The following is a 7047-nucleotide window of genomic DNA, read 5'->3' as shown; positions in this document are numbered from 1 at the left end:
GATTCTTTGGCGGAAACATTTCGGAGTTCCGTGCCAAGGCATATATTCTAGTTTGTCCTCAACACAGTAGCAAAATAGTTATGTAAACAGATTTCGGCACAGTGCAATGGCTGCAACAAAAAGAAGCATTATGAGGTTAGATGTAAAAAGGTAGCATTAACGACGACGGAGGTTGCAGTTTCCTGCCCGCGGTAGGCACTGATGAAGTTGGAGTTTGAGAAACCAAGTGACTTGTGCTCTGGTGCATTTGTAGTAGAGAGAAGTCTTGTGGTGCTCATCTGACTGAGTACAATCGAACAGGTAAACTGATAATAAAGAACCTAAAAGGAGCATAATTCTTTCTCCCTTGACACTGGGCTTCCTTATAAGGACGTTAAGGGACGAGCTAGTTTAGATATTGTTTAATTTTCCAATATATTCATAGTTTTTAAAGTTTTTTTTTTAAGACAAATTTCTCTGTGTAGCATTGCTGTCCTGGAACTCACTCTGTAGACCAGGCTAGCTATGAACTCAGAAATCCACCGGCTGGTGCCTCCCAAGTACTGGGATTAAAGGCATGAGCCACCACATCTGGTTTAATTTTTAAAGTCTTGAAAAGATATTATTGACCCAGATCAGCCATTCTCTTACTAGTTTCCGTTTCTTGCGTATTTTTCGTCTACAAGTAAACATTTTATAATGTGATCTTTCAAGAAATGTTCTACAGCATTAAAGTGAGAGGCAGCGCTCTATAAAAAATAGAAAGCATCCATTTATAATTTGGCAAAATACCTAATACATAAGTACAATCAAATAGGATAAAACCAAGAGCCTCTGCATTCCTTGCATTACCACTGAGCTATGTGATTTCCAACTTGAACGAATTAAGTGAGAAGAATTCAAGCCCAAATTAAGCCAGAGACAAAGGAGAGGAAGGAACTAGTCTGAAAACTAAAGGTCAAAGGCAATAGAACTTAGTGATTGGAATGGTTAATTTTATGTATCAGCTTGACTAGACTGTGGTATACATGTTCACTACTTTTTAGTCAAACACCAGTCTAGTTGCTGTGAATGTTAGGTGTGATTAACGTTTCAATCAGTAGTTGAGTAAAGCATTGTAATATATGTTGATCCAGCCATGAATCCGAATTAAGACCATAGGAAGGAAGACTTACGCTTCCAGACCACAGGGTCAGATGTCCCTTGGATCTCTACCCTGCTAGCTGGCCCTGAAGATTTTGGATAATTGTTTGATCTAAGTTCCTTAAATTCTCTTTGATACACGCATCCCATTTCTCTGTTTCTGTGTAGAGCCCTACTGTAGGGACTGAATGTGTCGAAGGTCAGAGGAGGTTAAGTGATGATGACACTCACTGAGCTGCCCAAATCAAGACCTAAGCGCTGTCCCTCAGTTCTTGCCCTCACTGACCTCCTGAATTCCATTTTTTACCAAGGTTTGTAGCTCTGTTTCCATTGCTGAAATTGAAAAACTACTACCACCTGAATCTTCGTTGTAATCTTCCAACAGGTGGTCCCTCTCCCATTTCTTCCTCCACAGCCCATACCCCACACAAATAGTGTGCATACTTAAAACTGCAGTTTATACCTGCTGTGGGGTGATTCAGCCCTGTATTCCAGCACCCTTGATGCAGAAGCCAAAAGATCCCAAGTTTGAGGCCAGCCTCTCTGAATAAATAGTAAATAACATTGCTTCCTTCCTGGTAAAATCTCTCTTAATGACTTCTTATTTTTAAGAAAACCTCAACTTTTTGGCCTGGGGATATGATGTAGTTGGAGAATACTTACTCACCATGCACAAGGCCGGAAATCCAATCCTTATAAGTAATGCATGGCACACGCCCGTAACCCCAAGAGGTGGAGGCAGGAGGATCAAAAAAGAAACTACATAGTAAGTCTGAGGGTGGCCTGGGTTATATGTGACCCTGTCCTAAAAGAAAAGTTCAGCTTCTTTTCCTGGTCAATAAGCCCTTGCATAGGCTGTCCTACTTCCTTCAGACATTTGCCAGTCTCCTTTCCTTATTATCTTTTTCTCCCCCTTCTTTCCCTTCCTCTGCTGTCTCTCCTTCCCTCTGATTCCCCACCCTCCTTATTCCCTTCATTGCTGAGGCTACCTCTAGGAGCTTTAGAGTCGATAATATTTCTGCCTGTGGTACTCTGCCCGTACTTCACATGAATTGCTTCTCCTCCTTCACAGTAAAGCCAGATGTCCAGTTTACAGGAATCCCTTCTGTAGGCTGGGCGTGAAGCTCAGTTGGTACAGTGCTTGCCTAGCATGCAGAAGGCCCTGAGTTTGGTCCCCGTATAAACAGGGGGACACACGTGCTCATCTGTTTTCTGGGTCTTTCATCACATTCCTTCTGTGATGACCCTGTTTTCTATCTGAGCATGTGTCTCTTGCCTGTTTCCCATTGTTAAGACGTAGGGAAGGGGGCATGAAACAAGGTCTTAGACCTGGAACTAGCTAGGTCATTGTTGACCTCCACTCTAGATTCATCCTCCTGCCTCTGCTCCCCAATTAGATGAGATGGGGTGGCAGACCTGTGTGCCAACACATGTAGCTCTCTATTTTCTTTGCTGCTGTATTCCTAGTACTTGGCACATAGTAAATGCTCAGTAGTTCACCTTAAAAATGGCTCAATAATTAATCCTTCTTATAATAAAGAATTCAGGAAAAATTGTTTGCTCATAGATCTTGGAGAGATGTCTACTGTTCTTTGGATTGATTTGCATTCCAACTCTGTATATACAATGCATATAAATATAAAATACTGTGGAATGTGCCACATTCTTCTGCTCACTCAGTATGTGCTTCAGGATAGATCATAGAATTGGGAACCTGTCCCCAAGTAGGGTATGAACAACCCAGTACCAATGTCAAATGTATGGTAAATCTGTTCAGTGGTGACTCGCCAGGGAACAGTATTTAAGCCTTAAGTCATAGTCTTCACTTGAATCTGAACCCTTTTGGTTTCTTTTTGAACTATTGAATTTACAGAAACATATCAAATCCTAAGCCATTAGGTGACTTGGAACCTACTTGTTATTTCTTAGAGCACTCTTGTAGATGCCATCTGTTATTTAAGAAGTCTTATTTTTGGATTTTTAAGACTGGGTCTCTTGTAGACCAGGTTAGCCCCAAACTTGCTAACTGGAGAAGAGAATGGCTTTGAGCTATACTGTTCTTCTTCCCTCTGTGGCTTATTTGGATTACCTTCATGTATTACCATACCCAACTCACATAAAAATTCCTTTTTCTTCTTCTGGTTTTTCAAGACAAGGTTTCTCTATGTAACAAGCCCTGGCTGTCCTAGTCGCTTTGTAGGCTAGGCTGGCTTCAAACTCAGAGATCCACCTGCCTCTCCCTAGCTAGGACTAAAGGCGTGGGCCACAGGATATCACCATGCTTTGATTAAGTTCCTAGTAAACTACATGGAGAAGCTATACAGGGAGAAGCTCAGCCAGACCAGGACTGCTCAGCTCAACTGCCACACATGTATCCAACTAAGTTAAGCTTTAGATTATTTCTTCCATAGTCACAATTTGAACACAGTTATGGAATTAAGCAAGAATGGCCCAACTAACCCCATCAGTCTTAAAATGTATGAAAATCAAGTTATATTAAACACCTCTGTGGAATTGTCATGAAGTAACTAAAAGATTGTCTCCCCACAAAATGTCAGAATGTGAAACTTGAGTTCCTAGGACCTGGGAGTTGGTGGCTGAGGGTAGGGCCACAATCCTGCTCAGTAATTTCTTCACCTTTCCTCTGTGGGAGTTCAGACATCTGCTCTTCTTTAAACACCAGTGCCGTTCCAGTGACGTCTTGTCTCAGCTAAGAATCCTCATACACAGTGAGGCAGCAGTGACATCTTTACAGGCCAGAGATTCTGTACATAGCAAGCACTTAAGTGACTTCAGTTTAGATACCCTTACATAGCTGGGACCCTTTAACTGGGCATGGTGGCTGAAGCAAGTGGAGGGACCCAGGGAACTCTAGCCCAACCTTGGGCTTCAGTGAGATGCAATCTCAAAAAACAAAGGAAAAAAGAAAGGAATTTCATTTGTTTCAAGTTCAGGAAAAAGCTGTGCTTCATGAAAGGTAACGTGTAATGAAAATTAGTAGAGCCGAGAGCTAAAGCAGCAAGTGTTTTTATTATATTTTATTATATAAGCTAGAAATGCTGAATCTGTAGTTTGGATTAGTAAACAAGTGGCTAAGAGGATGCTGGGTCCAAATAATTAGCCCAGCAATGAGTCAATATAGCTGCTGTATGTACAAATCAAACCCAGGGCCTCGTGTCTGCTACAAAAAAAATGCTTGAAGTACCCCTAGTCTCACTTGTCTGGAAATGATGACATTGTATGTTTTTTAAAAGTTAACTAAAGGGGCTGGAGAGATGGCTCAGCGGTTAAGAGCACTGCTCTTCCAGAGGTCCTGAGTTCAATCCCCAGCAACCACATGGTGGCTCAAAACCATCTGTAATGGGATCTGATACCCTCTTCTGATGTGTCTGAAGCTACACTGTACTCACATACATGAAATAAATATATCTTTAAAAAAAAGTTAAGAAGGGTGAAATACAGGAAGGTAAGACCAAGTAACAAAACTAATTTGTCACTAGAGAAGTTAAGCTGACATATGGACTTGTTTTTGTTTGGCATTGAACTTAGGACTCATGAGTGCTTGCTAGTACTCTAATATTGAGCCACATACACCCTATACCCCTGGCCAACAGACTTGAGCAGATATTTACCTAGTGGAAGTGATAATACTCTGTTAACTAGATGTTATACCCTCTATTAGGTGTTATACCCTTTCAGTAGCTAGGTGTGGTAGCAGAGTGTTGAAGGCAGAAGGATCAAGAGTTCAAAGTCAACCTCAGCTACATAGTTTGAGGCCAGCCAGGCTCAACTGAGACTAACTGAGACTCCTACCCACAAAAGGAAAAAATAATTCTTTCAGTAGACCCATTCTCTACTTCTATTCAATAAGTAGGGATCTAGTTGTGATTTAATTCCTTACTGAAAATGAATCAAATTGAGATTTAGACTTAAAACTTACCGTCTAGTATGAACCTGTTTCCCTGAGTGTCATCAACTCCAGATACACAAAATCAGTTTTCTAGGATTAGAAGTCCAAATTTTTACCCTAGATGCACAGAACACATGAAACTCAAGAAGGATGATCAAAATGCGACTGCTTCACTCCTTCTTTAAAAGGGGAACAAGAATACCCTTGGCAGGGAATAGGGAGGCAAAGTTTAGAACAGAGGCAGAAGGAACACCCATTCAGAGCCTGCCCCACATGTGGCCCATACATATACAGCCACCCAATTAGACAAGATGGATGAAGCAAAGAAGGGCAGGCCGACAGGAACCGGATGTAGATCTCTCCTGAGAGACACAGCCAGAATACAGCAAATACAGAGGCGAATGCCAGCAACAAACCACTGAACTGAGAACGGGACCCCCATTGAAGGAATCAGAGAAAGGACTGGAAGAGCTTGAAGGGGCTTGAGACCCCATATGAACAACAACGCCAACCAACCAGAGCTTCCAGGGACTAAGCCACTACCCAAAGACTATACATGGGCTGACCCTGGGCTCCAACTTCATAGGTAGCAATGAATAGCCTAGTAAGAGCACCAGTGAAGCCCTTGGTCCTGCCAAGACTGAACCCCCAGTGAACGTGATTGTTGGGGGGAGGGTGGTAATGGGGGGAGGATGGGGAGGGGAAGCCCATATAGAAGAGGAGGGGTAGGGACTAGGGGGATGTTGGCCCGGAAACCGGGAAGGGGAATAACAACCGAAATGTAAATAAGAAATACTCAAGTTAATAAAGATTAAAAAAAAAAAAAAAAAGAAGTCCAAATTTTGAAATGTGGGCCATTCATCATTCCTTTATCAAATAATTATTTGGTACATCAACTACTATACTTGGTTCTGAAGCTATTAATTTCAAGGCTTAAGCCACATGCAATTTAAAATAGGCTTAGGGGCTACATAGGCTTCTCGGCCGTGAAGAGGACCAGGGCTCAACTGCTGTACTCACATGGGAGCTAACGACTAACTGTAGCTCCAGTTCCACGGGTTCTGACCACCAGCATTACATGGTGTACAGACACACATACAAGCAAAAGTCAAACACACAAAAAGGGGGGTGCTCTGGAGATTGAGGACTGGGGATGTGGTTCCAGTGGTACAGCACTTGCTTAATATGCACAAAGCATCGAGTTCAGTCTGGCCTTTAGGACCGCTTAGAGCAGGTATGGGTAGTGCACACCTATAATTCTAGGACCTGGGAAATGGAAGAGGGGATCGGAGGTTTTGAAGGTTTTTGTTTGTTGTTTGTTTTTTCTTTTCTTCTTTTGTTTTGTCCAACAAGGGGATCAGAAGTTCAAGGTCATGCTCAGCTATACAGCAAGTTCAGAACCAGGCTGGGATACCTGAGACACTATCTAAAACTAAAAACTGGTTTTGAAAACTGGGAGTGTAGTGTGGCTTAGTTGTTTAGAGTGCTTGGTTAGCATAGTCAAAGTCCCAGGTTCAATCCTCAACACCACATTAAGCCAGACATGATAAATTAGTGGTTCTCAACCTTCCTAATGCTGCAACCCTTATTTAGTACAGCTCATATTGTGATGACGCCCAAACAAAATTATTTTCTTTTTTTTAAAAGATTTTATTTATTTATTTGTTTATTATATAGAAGTACATTGTAGCTGTCTTCGGACACACCAGAAGAGGGCATCAGATCCCCTTACAGATGGTTGTGAGCCACCATGTGGTTGCTGGGAATTGAACTCAGGACCTCTGGAAGAGCAGTCAGTGCCCTTAACCTCCAAGCCATCTCTCCAGCCCCAGAAAATTATTTTCATTGCTACTTCATAGCTGTAACTTTGCTACTATTGTAAGTTGCAATTTAAATATAAAAATGTTTTGCAGTGGTCTTAGGTGACCTCCTGTGAAAGGACCATTCGACCCCCAAAGTGGTTTTGACCCATAGGTTGAGAACTTCTGTGATAGAGCCTCCAACTTGGAGGTGGA

This window comes from Rattus norvegicus, chromosome 3, assembly GCF_021556685.1.
Source record: "Rattus norvegicus strain SHRSP/BbbUtx chromosome 3, alternate assembly SHRSP_T2T, whole genome shotgun sequence".
Taxonomy (NCBI): domain Eukaryota; kingdom Metazoa; phylum Chordata; class Mammalia; order Rodentia; family Muridae; genus Rattus; species Rattus norvegicus.
Note: the sequence above shows the minus strand (reverse complement) of the source record.